This window comes from Psammomys obesus, unplaced genomic scaffold (assembly GCF_907164565.1).
Source record: "Psammomys obesus unplaced genomic scaffold, mPsaObe1.curated_primary_1811, whole genome shotgun sequence".
NCBI lineage: Eukaryota > Metazoa > Chordata > Mammalia > Rodentia > Muridae > Psammomys > Psammomys obesus.
This window is the reverse complement of record NW_026596166.1, coordinates 50,244-67,904: the sequence shown is the minus strand read 5'-3', so window position 1 is coordinate 67,904 and position 17,661 is coordinate 50,244.

Genomic DNA, 17,661 nt, shown 5'->3' with positions numbered 1-17,661 from the left:
AAGTGAGGATTTGGGTGATTGGGGAGGTGGAAAGGATCTGGGAGGACTTGAAGGAAGGGAGACTGTTATCAAAATGTATTGTTAAGAAATATATTTCCAAGATAAAAAAGTTAAAGTGTACTTTAACAGACTTCTTTAAAATCCTTCCTGGTGAATACCTTAATATCAGTCATGACTGGGTCTGTTCCCATTACCTTATCTTTCTTCTGGCAACAATTTAACATTTTCCTTTTGTGGTCAAGACGTCTGTGGAGTAGCCACAGCATGTTCAAGCGCTTGACCTGAGGTGACTAGAACATCATGATTGTGGAGAAATGGAATGATGTGGATCAAGAGCCAAAGCTCTCCCCAGCTATCTACAGCCCTTTTTAGTAGGCAATTACTGTCAGCCTCTGCATCCTTCTAACCACTCACTGCATTGCACAGCTAAGTTTGCCAGACCTCAGCCCTCCACTAACTCCAAAGTGAGACTGTGACGAATACCTGAATCTTGTGAAAGAAATTTCCCCACCTTGTAGTTTAGCTGAGGCTTCCACAAGAGCCGCTGGTACACGAAGTGACTCACTTTCGCTGTGTGACAATAACAAGCAGTCTTTTCCATAGTGGAGGGTGTTACTCAGGGCAGCCTGGATCTGTCTTTTCTGGCCATGGCTAGTAAGTGATTCTCCTATTTCCTGTAAAGAACAGTTGTTATTTTATAGCAACACTATTCTTTGAGTGTCTAGGAGTTTGGGGTTAGGTGTTGGACATTGTAACATTATGTTGCTGTCTAGCTTTTGTTATCTTCCTTTACAGTCTGCTGGTCTCACTTTTAAACACAACTAAATTACCGCTTGGCCCTGTCAAGGCATGTGTTTTAGCTCTAGGATTAGTCTAGTTTGAGTCTAAGCCAAAATCTGTTCAGTTCCAATGACAAGATGTGACATTTCATTCCTTCCCATAGGTCTCCCCTTTGGACACCTTAACTTGAATATGTTATTTTCCAGTGTTTCAATGGTTCCATGAATTTTTTTTTTGGGGGGGGGACTTGTTTATACCAATTCCTAAATTCAGTCTTAGTTGCCCCTGCCAGCGGGGAATTCAACGGGTACCTGAGGAGGGGCAAAAAGAATGGAAGGACAAAGACATGAAAGATGGAGAGCAGGTCTAATATCTGATCGAGCTCTCAGTTTATTTGAAAATTTCCATACAACTTTATAGGGAGAAGGCAGGGAGGGGGAAGGCATTAGCAGAGTATTTTATGTCACAGGAGATAGCAGAATACTTTTATGGCAGGGTGGTTTATGGCAGGGTAGTTTATGGTGCAAGATACCGCACCTACAAGATACCGTAAAAATGTTAACTAAGAGAGATACCACAAGAATATTTGCTTAAGATATCTCAAGATGCTCCAAGCCTAATGAGCAGATGTTCTCATATAAATCTCTCACCCATGACCTTAAAGTCCTGGTGCAACTGTCGGTAACTTTCCACTAATTGGCTTTGGCTCCTGGCATCTCCTCCCTTCTCAAACAATTTAAGAAGCTAGCAGGTAGGTTATGAACATGAGGTCTTTGAAGACGGTGGGCATTAACCAGAGGGGGGAAGTAGTGACCTGATCCTCCCAAGGCTTTTGCAGCCTTTTTGGGTATCTTTTTGGGGAGGAGAGGAAGACCCTATCAACACCTGAGGGCATCCCCAGCAGGTTGTGGTTAGGGGTAATCAGACACCAACCTCTATGCAATCAGGTTTGCTTCTCAGGGGACTCAGAAGCAGACAATTTGATCCTCTCCCTGCGGTACCTCGTCCTACACCCCTTGCAGGTGCCCATACATTATCAGGCAAGCATTTATCTGAGTTTCATGCTGTTCTCATGAGAGCTAAGTGCAAGCAGTCAAGACCCATGTAATGCACTGTTACCAGTCTTCCTCAGGCTCAGCTAAGCCTCAGTCAGCCAAATCAAGTATGTGATAATGAACTTGTATGGGTTTAGATGCCAGGGAGTGAATTTGCTGTTTTACAATGCTGTTTTAATGGCCCATGGGCTGAAAGATATGAGGAGAAAGAGGCCCACCATGGGTCCTAAGATTGAAGGTAGGAGAGTGGTGAGCCAGGAAGAGGTGGAAAACCAATTATGAAGCCAACTTTTCTCTTGTTCTCTCTGTCTCTTTCTCTCTTCTAGGCCATCCCTCACTTTAGCCATGCTGTCTCTTACAATCCCAGTATAATCCATGTAAAAGCAACACTCTTCCTTAAGGGCAGCACAGGGTCCCCCTTGCTGGAGGAAGAGCAAGTCTAGCCCTTTTCGATTTTGTAGGACAACTTCAGACAGCGAGACGAGGGATTTTTCCAAATTGGTGATTATAGATTGGAAAGATATCTCCAATCTCTCAACATCTTTGTCAGTTGTCGGGTGAAGGTCAGAGTAATGCTTATTGGAGAGAACAAGAGCTGGCCTCACAGCTCCGAGGCCAAGGAGGACAGTTAATCTAAAAGCTGTGATGGCCTCTCTTTTTGTTCTAAGTAAGGCATGGTCATTAACAGGGTCCCAAAACGGGGCAAAATCTTCCCCAGAATAATAAGTCAGGTGGGGAATTAATTGGACAAGGACACAGAAGGTAGTAAAATTGCTTTGGAGGTGAGGGGTGTATATACAGAGAGTAAGGCCATCACTGCAAGTCCGCCAACTATATTGCCTGGGGGGATATAATTGGAAAGGTGGCTTGACTGGGCAATGGTTGTATTACAAAGATGTCTGTATTTCTGAGGAATACTATTACCTATGCATAGCCCAAAGCCAGAAACAGAAGTCAGCGTCAATCTAGCCTTGTCCTTGAGGATTATAAAGAATGCCAGGAATGTGTTTAATTTGCAATTGATAGCAAAATTCTTGAAAGTTTTTTCCATTGTAACCAGTACCATTGTCCATTTTTAAAACCTTAGGTCTTCCCATAACCAAGAGGCAATTTAAAACATGAGCTATAACATTTTTTGAGGCTTCTCCTGCATGTAAGCTGGAAGTATCTATCGTTACATGAAGATATTTAAGATTGCCAAATTCAGGGATGTGAGTGACATCCATTTGCCAGATGTCATTTGGGACAAGGCCCCTGGGATTAACTCCCAAATGGGGAGTGGGCAAGAGAGTGACACAGGCAGGACATTGTTTGACAATTCGGCGTGCCTGCTCCCTGGTGCTTTCAAAAAGCAGTCGAAGTGTTTGGGCGTTCAAATGATGCAGGGCATGTCTCTCTCAGGGTCTATTGAAATGGGGAAAAGCCAGGCATGTAGCAGCATTGGTGCAAGCATTTCCTGCAGAGAGAGGGCCGGGAAGGTCAGAATGGGCGCAGAGGTACCCAAGGTAAAAGGGTTGTCTTCTAGAGTTGATTAACTGCTGGAGCTTGACAAAAAGAGGAACAGCATTTGTAGAAGGTCTAATATAGGGAACCGTTTCAAGAAGTGGAACAGAGTGGGCCATGTGGGCACCGTCAGTGTATAGATTAAAGGAGCTATCTATCAGGACCTGAAATGCCTGTACCACCTCAAAAAGCTCAACAAGCTGCACTGATTTAAAAGGAGATTGGATAGAGGTGGTTTGTCCACCTACTGTATAGGCAGTAACTCCATTAGAGGAGCCATCTGTAAATACTAAGCATGCTCCTGACAATGGCCGAGGAGAAGTGACTTTTGGGAAAATAAAAGGATGGATATTAATAAATTGAAGTAATTTGTTAGCAGGATAATGGTTATCAATTATCCCAGAAAAGAAAGAACAGACAATGGGCCAAATATTGGTAGTTTGCATGAGCCATTCTAACTGATCTTTAGAATAGGGCAATATTATTTTATCAGGATCTTTGCCAAAAAATTGACGGCTTTGTTCACGCCCCAAAAGGATGAGTTCTGCAACTAAAGTAGCATAAGGGGCGAGAACCTTAGTGGGAGAAGTGGAAAGATGAGTCCACAAGAGGGGACTATGTTGCCAAAACACTCTGGTGGAGGTATGAGATGAGGCACACACATGAAGAGAAGGGGTTCCTTATAGAAAATAAATGTAACTCCCTGATTTCCGATAGCTGTTTCTACAACCTGCAGGGGTTAATGAGCAATGGGGAGGAGAGATTAGTGTCCCCCTTGAAAATATCAAAGAGAGATTTGAGTTCCCCTGTGGTGAGTTTAAGATAAGGCCTAATCCAATTAACACCCCCCAGGAGCTTTTGAAAGTCATTTAAGGTCTGTAAATGGCTACTTTTTAACTGGATTTTTGTGTAGTAAGTTTTGATGATGAAGCTCAAATCCTAAATAAAAATAGGGGTCTTTTAATTGGATTTTGTCTGGTGCAATTTGGAGACCATTATCTATTAATTTCTGCGAAAGCTTTTGACAGCAATGGAGTAATAGAGAGCCATTATATATGTAGTATATATTATATGTATTATACAAACTTTTGACATAGGGTTGGGCAATTAGCCATGCCTTGAGGTAAAACTTTCCATTGAAAGTGAGACATGGGCCCTTCAAAGTTTGTCACCGGCAAGCTAAAGGCAAAGCACTTTTTATCCTTGGGATGCAGGGGGATGGTGAAAAAAAAAAAAATCAGTCTTTAAGATCTATGACTATCTTGTAAAATCCAGCAGGGGTGGCCACAGGGGTAGGTAATCCTGGGTGTAAGGCACCCATGGTAAGCATAGTTTTATTAATTTCTCTTAAATCTTGCAACAATCTCCATTTGTCAGATTTTTTCTTAATAACAAAAATGGGGTGTTCCAAAGGGAGGTGGTGTGTTCAATGTGACTGGTGGCAAGCTGTTCCTGCACTAACGCCGTAGCCACTGCTAACTTTTCTGAGGTTAATGGCCATTGGTCAACCCATACAGCTTCATCAGATTTCCAAGTGATTTTGTCTGCATGGGGTTCAGGGATGCCAACAGCCATTGGGGTAAATTTGTCATGCCTAATCCTGCACTGTCAAATTTTTCAATTACCTGGATAGGTTCTTTTATTCCCTGTGAACGTTTTCCTAAGCCTTGTCCGGGAAGGAAGCCCTGCTTTAGCATTTGGTGGGTAACAATTTCATTTGGGCCCAATGAGATTTAACTGGGAAAGAATATCCCAACCCCAGAGATTAACAGGCAGGCCATGCACAATGTAGTGTTGAATAGTACCAGTATTACCTTCCTCATCTATCCATGTGAGGACCTTGGAACTTTGCTGGGGATTGGACGTTTGTCCAATGCCCCTGAGGTGGGTCAAGGAAGCTGTAAGGGGCCAAGAGGGAGGCCAGTCTTTGTCTGAAATTATGGTGGCCTCCACTCTGGTATCTACAAGCCCCTCAAAGCTTTTTCCCTCCAATTTTTAATTGAGGAGGGGTTGATCCTGAGTAATTGTTTGAATCCAGTAAGCATCCGAGGAGCCAAAATTATTGGTGCCTCTGAATTTTCGAAGGCTTTTCTTGGTTAAGATGTGTGAGGGGAAGCAGTAGCAACTGAGCAATTCTTTGTCCCTGGTTAATAGTTAAGGGACCAGAAGTGGAAGAAGCTAAAATCTTTATCTCTCCTGTATAATCATTATCAATCACTCCAGGGGAGATATTTAGTCCTTGGAGAGTTGAACAAGCACGGCCAAGAAGTAGCCCAAAGGTGCCAGAAGGCAGAAGACCAAAAACTCCGGTATGCAGAACCTGAATTCCCATCTCAGGTGTTAATATTGTGCTGGTGGAGGAACAGAGGTCCAGTCCTGCACTACCTGAAGTTTCTCGGGGGAGGGAGGCAATGCTTGAGCTTGAGGGGTTGATGTTTGGGGGACAAAGCTGATAGCTCCAGGGGTTTGTCTCATGTTTGGGGCCAGGGGCTGGCCCCTCAAGAAGTTTCCCTGCTTCGGGGGTAGGGGGTTGCCTTGAATCTTAGAGCAACACTCTGAAGGCCAGTGCTTCCTTTTGCATCGGGGACACAGGGAAGAAGGGAGTGCATGCTCAGCCTTAGGAACCCTGTACTCTTTAGAAAAATGTCCCGGTTGTTTGCAATTAAAGCAAGTTTGGGGGCAGGAGCCCTGAGTGAAATCTTTTAAGGTAGCTCCGACTGCGAGACCAATGGAATGAACCCAGCCGATGCCAGCACAATATCTGCTGTAATCAGAAATGTCTTTGCCATTGCCATTACCATTACGGTGAGGCTGTATGGCTGCTTGGCAGGCGGGATTAGCATTTTCGAAAGCGAGTTATTTTATGAATTCACTTTCGTTTTCATGTCTGCCAAAAAGCCACTCTGCTACGCCAGTGAGGCGGCTAATGAATTCGCTATATGGTCCATCTGGCCTTTGTCGGATCTTAGCTAGGGAGGTGGTCTCGGATTCCTTGGGGGGGGGGGGTTGCTTCCATGCCTTGAGTCCCGCATTTTGTATCTGAGAAAGAAGACCAGGAGGAAACTTGGCCTGTTTCTCATTGGTGTCATAAGGAGCATTCCCTCGCAATTTTTGCAAAGCCCACCGTTTAGAATCACCACCAGCTGCTGAGTTACGGCGCGCAGTTTCTTTGCAATATTCAGTGAAGTCTGACTTCCGAAGGACGTAATCACCTCCTGATAAGGTAGCACTCGCCAAAAAATACCAATGTGAGCCACTGGTGACTCAGACTTTCAACTGTGTCACTACAGTTTTCAGTTCTTTTATATGCTTAAATCCAAGGCGGCAGTATTGCTGCCCATAGGCTCTATCCTCCTCCGGCAGAAGCTTCCTTTTCGCCAGCAGAGGCTTCCTCACCAGCAGAGGCTTCCTCACCAGCAGAGGCTTCCTCACCAGCAGAGGCTTCCTCACCTTAGCATTTTCAGCAGCGCCGTTCACATCTGAACCAAAGTGCAAAGCAGGTGCACACAAGGGAGGCGGTTGACAAGGGGCGGCTGAAGCCGCAGAGGGTGGGAGAGAGTGCCCGTGGAGATGATGGTGTTTGGCGGCCTTTCTTTAGGAGAAAGCTGATCACTAGCGCCCTCTCCAGCCGCCAACCGAAGAGCTGTAAGGGAAGGATAAAGGGAGCGGACCTGCTGAACAGGGGCTGGAGCCGCAGACAGAAGGAGCTCGGGAGGGTTGGGGGAGTGGCGCAGCCCCGTCCTGACCTAATTCAAGGGACTTGCAGCTGCCTCTAAAGTCATTTTTGAGGAACTTTTTACTTTGAGAAACTACCTCAGCCATGTCAGCGTGGGATTGTCTGACCTGAAGAATATCATTAATCAAATTCCAGTAGGAAAATGCGTGTACAGGCACCTTTTGTGGACCAAAAGAATCATAAAAATCTCTGAGAAAATTTCCAACTCTCTCCCATTGTTTTGTAGCAATAGTGCCCTCTTGTGGAAACCAGGGGCAAATATCCACAATAAAAACGAAGTAACTATATCTTTTTTACCTGTGTTCCTCCTGTCTTGGGGGACTTCTTGAGACCCTGTAAGAATAAGTCATGCTTACTCAGTGTTTGTCCTATAACGCGCCGTTCTGACTTACCTCAACAGATCAGACTCACGGACGTTCACTCAACACGCTGGGAAGGCAGCAGTCCTATGAACGGTGTGGCCTCGGGAGAGCGATGTTATCTTAGGTCACCTTGCCTCGAGACCACGTTGGGTGCCAGGATGCCAGCAGGAAATTCAACAGGTACCTGAGAAGGGGTGAAAAGATTGGAAGGACAAAGACACGAAAGACGGACAGTAAGTCTAATATCTGATCGAACTCTCAGTTTATTTGAAATTTTTCACACAACTTTATAGGGAGAAGGAATCAGCAGAGTATTTATTTTATTTAATTTTTTAATTCTTTGTTAATTACACTTTATTCACTTTGTATCCCCCGTGTGATTCCCTCCCTCCGACCGTCCCAATCCCTCCCTTCCTCCCCCCTCTGCATGCAAGCCCCTCCCCAAGTCCACTAATAGGGGAGGTCTTCTTTTCCTTCCTTCTGATCCTAGTCAATTAGGTTTCATCAGGAGTGGCTGCATTGTCTTCTTCTGTGGCCTGGTAATGCTGCTCTCCACTCAGTGGGAGGTTATTAAAGAGCAGGCCGATCAGTTCATGTCAGAGACAGTCTCTGTTCCTATTACTATGGAACCCACTTGGATACTGAACTGCTATGGGCTACATCTATGAGGGGTCTTAGGTTATCTCCATGCATGGTCCTTGGTTGGAGTATCGGTCTCAGGAAAGACCCCTGTGCTCAGATTTTCTGGTTCTGTTGCTCTCCTTGTGGAGTTCCTGTCCTCTCCAGATCTTACTGTTTCCCACTTCTTTCATAAGATTTCCTGCACTCTGCCCAAAGGTTGGCAATAACTCTCAGCATCTGCTTTGATGGTCTGCAGGGCAGAGCCTTTCAGAGACCCTCTGTAGCAGACTCCTGACTTGTTCCCTCTTTTCTCCTTCTTCTGATGTCCATCCTCTTTGCCTTTCTGGATAGGGAATGAACATTTTAGCAAGAGTCCTCCCTCTTGATTAGTTTCTTTATGTGTACAGATTTTAGTTTATTCTATATTATATGTCTATATGAATGAGTATATACCGTGTGTGTCTTTCTGCTTCTGGGATAACTCACTCAGGATGATCTTTTCCAGATCCCACCATTTACCTGCAAATTTCATGATTTCCTTGTTTTTTATTGCTGAGTAATATTCCATTGTGCAGATGTACCACAATTTCTGTATCCATTCTTCAGTTGAGGGGCATCTGGGCTGTTTCCAGCTTCTGGCTATTACAAATAAAGCTGCTACAAACATGGTTGAGCAAATGTCCTTATTGTGTACTTGAGCCTCTTTTGGATATATTTCTAGGAGTGAAATGGTTGGATCTTGAGGAAGCACTATTTGCTATTCCTAGTTGTCCGAGGAAGCGCCAGATTGATTTCCAGAGTGATTGTACAAGTTTACATTCCCACCAGCAGTGGAGGAGGGTTCTCCTTTCTCCACATCCTCTCCAGCATGTGTTGTCACTTGAGTTTTTGATCTTAGCCATTCTGATGAGTGTAAGGTGAAATCTTAGGGTCGTTTTGATTTGCATTTCCCTTATGACTAAGGATGTTGAACATTTCTTTAAGTGTTTCTCTGCCATTCGATATTCCTCTATTGAGAATTCTCTGTTTAGCTCTGTACTCCATTTTTTAAATTGGATTACTTGATTTGTTGCTGTTTAACTTCTTGAGGTCTTTATATATACTTGATATTAGTCCTCTGTCAGATGCAGAATTGGTGAAGATCCTTTCCCAATCTGTAGGCAGTCGTTTTGTTCTGACAACAGTGTCCTTTGCTTTCCAGAAGCTTTTCAGTTTCATAAGTTCCCATTTATTGATTGTTGCTCTTAGAGCCTATGCTGTTGTGTTCTCTTTAGGAAGTTGTCTCCTGTGCCAATGATTTCAAGGCTCTTCCCTACTTTTTCTTCTAAGCGGTTTAGTGTGTCCATTTTTATATTTAGGTCTTTGATCCACTTGGACTTTAGTTTTGTGCAGGGTGATAAGTATGGATCTATTTGAATTTTTCTACATGTAGACATCCAGTTAAACCAGCACCATTTGTTGAAGATGCTGTCTTTTTTCCACTGAATGGTTTTGGCATCTTTGACAAAAATCAGGTGTCCATAAGTGTGTGGATTTATTTCAGGGTCTTCTATTCTATTCCATTGATCCACCAATTTGTTTCTATGCCAATACCATGCCGTTTTTAGTATTGTTGCTATATAGTATTGCTTGAGATCAGGGATGGAGATACCTCCTGAAGATCTTTTAATGTAGAGAATTATTTTAGCAGTTCTGGGTTTCTTGTTGTTCCATGTTGCTACACTAACTCCAGGAGTCATCTGTATAGCATAAAAATGTGCTATGAAAGCATAAAATTATGCAAACAGACAGGAGATACAATTCCCGTGGGAATAAAAGCTCTCTGGAAGTCCCTCACAAGAATCCTAACATGGCTATCTAAGCCAAAAGAAGTATTCTGAGAGTTCCATGACTTATTTGGTTACAGGATTGGATTGATGAGCCTTTTTGCTGTTTCTCTATGAATCTTGGAACAGCACAATTAACTATCCAAGGAAACACATTGCTAATAGATTACTAAAAGCTTTAGCAAATAAGAGTAGAAAGGAAATAAAATTTTAGGAGAGGTAATAAATCAGATTCAGCATGAGGAATTGCTTGTAGAAAAACCAAACATTGTAGGTAATAAAGGGACAAGAGTTTTAGGGCTTTCTAAAGAAAATATTTAATCAGGATCTGTTAGGATAAATGCTCTGAATATTCCTACTGCATTAAAATACTACAAAACCATTACCTAACACAGATGTTTATTATGAGACAAAAAGAAGATATGCAAACATAGAAGGTCAGAGAGTTTTGTATTATACTACAGACAGGCTAGCTCAAGCATCTTATCTCTAAGGAAAGATTGTAAATCCTTAGCAAGACAAACATGAGGAATTCCTCCCAATGCTTAACTCTAGGGGGGTTGTAAATCATTAGCCGACTTGGTTCGGAGGGCAATGACAGCCCCTGGCCTTCCACTCACTAATTAGTAGCAGTAAATTGCATAAACACCACTAGTTCTATGTTTGCTCTGCTTAAGAGGCTGTTAGGTCAAGATTTTTTTGTAGACACTGCTTCTACCAGGTTACTCTTCCAGTTAAAATGTAAACTTTGTATTGTTGGTAAAAAGTCTGAATGCTCCGGGAAATATGTCAACTTCAGGTGCTTCTTTATGTAATCACTATATAAGTGTTGGCTTGACTTCAGTAAAGTGCAGTAGATCCAATTCAACTTGGTGTGGTCTCTGTCATTTCGACTACCTGTGCCTTCCTGATATCCAAATTCTCTGATTTTCCCGAAGACGTGGGAAACCCGACTGGGCCAGTCCATGGCATCATATGAAGGTGAGAATTTTTCTTTCATAAAGAATTGTGTCGGTAATTTGAGAGGAATTGCATTGGATGTGTAGATTGCTTTTGGTAAGATGGCCATTTTTACTGTTAATCCTGCCAAGCCATGAGCATGGGAGATCTTTCCATCTTCTGATATCTTCTTCTAACTCTTTCTTCAGAGATTGGAAATATTTTTCATACAAGTCTTTGACTTGCTTCACACCTAAGTACTTTATGTCCTTTGTGGCTATTGTGAAGGGTGTTGTTTCCCTAATTTCTTTTTCAGCCGTTTTGTCTTTTGTATACAGGAGGGCTACTGACTTTTTTGAGTTAATTTTATATCCAGCCATTTTGCTGAAGGTGTTAATCAGCTTTAGGAGTTCCCTAGTAGAAATTTTGGGATCACTCATGTATAATATCATATCATCTGCAAATAGTGATACTTTGACTTCTTCCTTTCCAATTTGTATCCCCTTGATCTCCTTTAACATTGCTCTAGCAAGGACTTCAAGAACAATGTTGAAGAGATATGGAGAGAGTGGACAGCCTTGCCTTGTCCCTGATTTCAGTGGGATTATCAGCAGAGTATTTTATGGCAGAGGAGATAGCGGAATACTTTTATGGCAGGGTGGCTTATGGCAGGGTAGTTTATGGTGCAAGATACCGTACCTACAAGATACTGTAAAAATGTTAACTAAGAGAGATACCACAAGAATATTTGCTTAAGATATCTCAAGATGCTCCAAGCCTAATGAGCAGATGTTCTCATATAAATCTCTCACCCATGACCTTAAAGTCCTGGTGCAGCTGTCGGTAACTTTCCACTAATTGGCTTTGGCTCCTGACACTTAGTCCTTCTGTTTGGGACAATAATGTAACTCAGAGTTCACACATGCTTTTCCTGTGACACTGGCACTTTGATGGACTCAAAGAGTCTTTATCACCCTGCCCATTTCCAGTCATCACCACTCCTCAGAGGCAAGCTGCTCAAGCTGCTCATTTAATTCAATTTTATCTCAGCCACCTGTTCAACAAGCACTCACAGAACATTTAGTGTTGGCCAAACAGTTAGTATTCAGGGAGGACAAGACAGGCAAGGGCCCTGACTCATGCAGCGTACCACACCCCATAGATGTGGAATCACAACAGTGGTAATTATTTTTTCATCAGGCTGGTGGTGGCAGAGAAACATATACAGGGAGCCATTTTCCTCACGTGGGTCATCAAAGACAGCTCCCTTGAGGCAATTGTGTGACTTAGGATCTAAACAAAAAATGTGTTCATTGGGAGGAAAATTAAAAGATACTCCAAGGACAGGGTCCAAGCAAAATCAAAGTGATTATCCTAGAATGGGGCAGAATAGGATTTAAGGAGTCAAGATTGAGAGGCTCTGGGATGTGTGAGGTGTTGAAGAGGCCTCCCTGTGCCAGTTGAATAATGGGTTTCCCAGCATTGGGGGTGTTGTGAGACTGTGTTGGGAGATAGCATCGCCCAAAAAGACTTACAGCAGAATCTATCCAGAGCTGCATCAGTGCTGCCACCATCCGCCAGGCTACCCGAGAGTCAACTGTGCATAGATTCTTTCTCATTCTCCATGTCTTAACTTGGGGTATATTGACAAGACTGGTGATGAATGACACTGGAAATGAGGAAGAGGCAGTGCAATGATGGTTCCAAGGCTCAGGTAGCCTGGTGGATGGGGTACTGCTGATGCAGATGCTAATAAAGGTTCATGTGTGAATTCTCATCAGGAAGCTGATTGGGAAAGTTTATTCCAATTTGGTCTACTGTGCTGGAACTGGCTCATAGAATCAGGAGGCTCTGGCAGGTATGCTGTTAACAATGCAGGAGTTCAGATGGAAGGGACCTTGCTGGAGATGAAAAGTGCTCCATCATTTGCATCTCTTTACAAGGAAGCTGTGGGTGTGGCAAGATCTTGGAGGGAGAGATGAGAGCTCTCAGACAGCAGCTGAGACTGGCTGGCTTATATGGATCAGCTGGAGGAATGGACCCCATCAAGGAGAGGAGGAGGAGGAAGAGAAAGAAGAGGATAAGCAGAGGTTTGAACAAAATCTAGCTGCCTAAGGGCTGGCTGGAGCAAAGCTGAGGTCACCTTTATTTTCTACAGGGAAGGCAGGTAAAGTGAACATTCACTGGCTGCACAACACCTGAACCTGGGTTCTGTGGTTATAGAAGCCAGACTATGAGTTAAAAATGAGGGTACAAGGTTAGAGACACTTGAGGATAGACAGGGTGGTACCAAGAATGGATGAAAGGAGAAAGGTTGGTTGTGATTGTAGGTTCTTTCTTGTGGCTATAGGACCTTGTTTAAAGGTTGGTGGGGGGAAGTATTGAGTACAGAAGATGGAGTTGAGGGTTTCAGGGGATTGGCAACTAGTGGAAAGTATTCCCTCCCACAGAAGACAGAAGAAGCTCATTGGCTGGGGGTCTGTCTTTGATGTGAGATGGGAAGGAAGGCTGGCTGAGGGTGGTCACATATATTAGCATGCATGCATTCTGGCATGCATGCGCACTCTTGTGTGTGTGTATAATGGCTACATGTGTCCGGTGTCTGGGTATAGGTCTATTGGAAGGATGTCTTCCTTCATTCAGTAGGAAAGTAAGTTGACCAGCAGTGGAGCCAACTTCCCCAGGTATGTTGGACAAGGTGGAGGCACAGGAATAGATTCTAGCAGGCTAAGAGCCACCAGGCTAGAACACCTTACAAAAGCTGTGTCTCTGGGTGGGGATGGGTATGGGTTGGATGAAATGCTTTGTACCCAAGCTGGATCAGGAAACACTTGAAGTTGGGAACTGTGGTCACTGATAGCATGATAAAATAAGCTGGGCACCTGCAGGTGAGACTGGGCACAGTGGAAAAGGAACACACAGGACAGGAGCTTGGTTGTTTCTTCTGAGCTCCAAGGGGACTGTGAGGAATTGGGAGTGATATGCCAGCCCTGCATGAGGAAGCTGTCCTGTCTGTAGTGTGATGAGTGACAGGGGTGGCAGGCATTTGGGTAATAGCCCTGAGAGACAATAGTGGGTGGGATAAAAGCCAGGCTAATGGGAGGGATGGGCCACGATGCAAGCCCAGGAAAGACAGGGTCCCTGACACCCCAATAGGTAGAGCCCACTGACATGATGTGCACATACATCTGAGCTACAACAGGACTTGGCAGGACTAAGAGAGAGACAAGAGTTGAGACGGCCATTGGAGTACCAGAGCTGCCTTCTGGAAGACTGGAGAGGGAGTGAAGCTGGTTTGAAAGTTGGCAGAATGAGCTCTGGCTGGAGATGTTTTCAGAGACTATGATAACTGTGGTCTTGAGGACCCTCAGGCTTTTTGGAAGGGCCTCTTTGGGACTTCCTTCCTCTAAGCTCCTACATGGTACAGCAGCTTGCCTGAGGGCAGGCAACAGAGACATCCTCACCCTGTACATACAGGCAATACTCTCTTTCTTTACCTTCACCCCCTCTCCAATGGTTATGAATAGCAAGGGACATTCCATACCTTCTTTCTTCCAAGTACAAAGCAAGAAGAAGCTGCTTCAAGCCCCTGTCCATTGTGCACTGTATGCATCATTGGGTGCCATGCAGGCATCATCTCGAGTTCCACCAGAGCTACCCTCAGTGTTAGACAGGGGATAGTGGAGTGATGGGGAGGTGAACCAGTACTTCTGGGCAAGTGGGTAAGGAGAGTGGTGAGAGGTATCTCACAGTAGATGGCTATTACTGTCAAGTATGAGCAAACAGATGACAGACACAGCACTGAGCATCTTTGGGGTTGAAGGTAGGGAGTGAGGTCCATCCTTAGAGGGTGTTTGCTTATATTCCAGAGAAGGTGTGAAGGCTGGAATGGTGGAGATTCCAGGGAACATTGAAGGACACAGTCAGAAAGAGTGGGGGGGGGGGCTTCAGGACAATGCAGGAGACAAGGAGAAAAGAGAATAATGGGATGGTAGAGTTTAGTTTGCAGCTTGCCTGACACCCCACAGAGCTCTTCATGGTCATCTTAGGTTCAGCATAGAGCGGACTGATGAAAAGCCAAGAAGTGAGGGCTATGAGTATCCTTAAAAAGATAGCCCTACTTCCAAACAGGCACATGTAGGGCTACAAAGCTGAATTAGAAGTTTGTAAAAGGATTCTCCACACAGACCCTTCTAAATTTACTCACATCACATGCTGTGGGAATTGTTTGGTCATCCCACAAGGCCAGGTACATAGCTATGTAGGTGGTTTTGCAACTCTGGACCAAGGATCTCTTTTCTTTTCCTTTCTCCACATTGATGAAGTAACTTTCGGTTATTGACTAAATCTTGTTTTGTGAACAAAATCTTTCCTTCTCAGCCAGAGGTGAAATGTAAAGATGTCCTCATGACAAGAATAAGTGGCAGTTTTTCACACTGTAAATGGCCAGAGAGCAAAGTCTGACAGAGGGGCTTGTAAAAAGGGGATAGAGAGAAGGCTGTCTAGAGCATAGAGAAGAGGCTATAAAATAAGGAGAGTGTTCTAGAAAAGACTTCAAAGCTCAGGACTTGCAAGAACATGTGCCTCCTCTTTCCCTCTTTGACTTGGCCCAGATCCCAAACTGCCTTTTAGTCCACTGTCTTCATCCTTCACTGAATCTCAGAGACAAGCCACAGGGCCAGAACACCTCTCTAAAAGCTAAAGTAGAAACCTTACAGATGGCGTAGGGGTGGCTTGGGAACTGGACAGGGTTGGGAAGCCTAGAATGACCACTGCACAAAATTGTCCTAAATCAAATTGTCAAAGTCAGTTAAAGCAGTAGCAATGATGAAAGTCGTTTATTGAGCACCTACTGTGCCACTCTCAATTGGCTAGCCCTTGTAAGACTGACTCCTGTTTATGAAAATAAAACTGAGGACAGGTTTGTCGGAGCTGATGCAGACCTGGCCCTGCTCTACTGGGGTTTCTTACTCCCGCTGAGCCACGTAGTCTTGAGAAGTTGACAACACATCCAATTTTGGGTATCTTTTGTGTGTGCATGTGTGTGTGGGGGGGTACATGCCTGCGTGTGTGTGTTCCTATGAATGTGAAGGTCAGAGAACTATCCTGGGTGTCACCTCATGGTGGTACCGTTCACCCTGTTTTTGGGACAGGGTGTGTTGCTGGTGGAGAGTCTGTCAAGAAGGGTAGGCTGCCCAGCAAGCCCCAGGGTTCTGCAGGTCTCTGCCTTTCCAGAGCTGGGACTACAAGGTTGCATCATCATGTCGGGCTTTTTAAACCTGGGCTCTGGGGTTTGAGCTCAGGTCCTTGGGTTTGCAAGGCAAACACTTTACTGACCAATCTACCTCCCCAAACTCTGGTTTTGCAGATCTCAGTTGGCTTTGTTTACAGTGACAGAATCAGGCACAGTCTAGATCAGAAGCCGTTCAGAGTGCTCCAGCTACTAGTCATGGTGGTACCTACCTGTAGTCTCAGCACTTGGGAAGTGTAGGCAGGAAGATCATGAGGTCATACCAAGCTGGGCTACATTGGGAGATTCAGGAAGCAAACAGAACAACACAAAAATTAAGTTCCACATGGATAGGTTTAATTCACAGGGACAGCAGGTGACCTATGGAAAATACAAGTGATCTGGGGACAGCCTAATGGGGTTGTGACCACCTTTTCTGACTGTTTTGAACAGTCGGCTATGTGTGATTGGCTAGCACCCCTGCTTGTTACAACGAAAGGTTCCAGTATGTTTATACAGCTAGCTATGGTTCATCCTGTACGGAAAAACATTTAGGCCAAACTTAATTCATTTTAATACTTTGATTCCCCACTCCTCACATTCCAAGGTCATTCTAGTTGAGGCTTGAGGGGAGGGGCAGTCCCAGCTGGCACCAGCTGCTCAAAAGCACCAGGGAGCTCACACATCCAAGAACAGCTGTCTGTTCTGCGTTTCTCCTTTTCTTCCACCCCTTCCTCTCCCCTCTCTTTGCTTTCTCCCCCTTCCTTACTTTAAGACAGAATCTGGCTACGTAGCTCAGACTGGCTTGGATGCCAACACCCACGCCAGTGTCACCATAATAGCATAAGCTACAGGGTGGGAGACACGCTTTCTTCGGAAATTCGCTCCCTGGAAGGTCCCTGGCAGACTCATCCCACTTGGAAAAGAGACGTATTCTGAGATTTCTATGCTTTTTCAGTTGTGGCTCTGGGGCTGGATTAATGAGTTTTTTTATCTTTCTCTGTGACTCCTGAAACAGCACAACTAGTTTTATAAAGAAATTTATTATTAGTAGATTATTAAAGGCTTTAATAAAAATAAAAAGTAAAAGAAATAAGTTTAAGAAAAGTAATTGGATTTAGTATTAATAGGCATTAAGAATAGTAAAAAATAATAGGCTCCTTTTTAAGAAAAAGTAGCATGAGAAGTGCAGCTGGCGGAAGTTTCCCCTCCCTTCAGTGCCTTGTTTCTAAGGAAGATTATAAATCTTTTAGCAGGACATATGGGAGGATGATTAACAAAGGTGTAGTTAGATTTTGATACAGGGAAAGACTTTGGCAGGCATCTGACTTAGCTCCTGACTTTCCTCTTCACTGGTTAGCAATAATGAAACTGCATTTGAGGTTTCTTTTTCTTTGTTTGCTCTGATCAGAAAGTTTTTAGGCCAAGATTTCTTGTGTGCACTGCTTTGTGTTTGACTGCATTTTGAGTTAAAATGTAAACTTTTTAATCTTGGTAAAAGTCTGAATGTTCTGGGAAGTATGCCAATTTTAAGGTGCCTTTTGTGAAATCATTATAAAAATACTAGCTTGATTTCAGTAAAGTCGCAGCAGAGTCAAAACCATCAAGG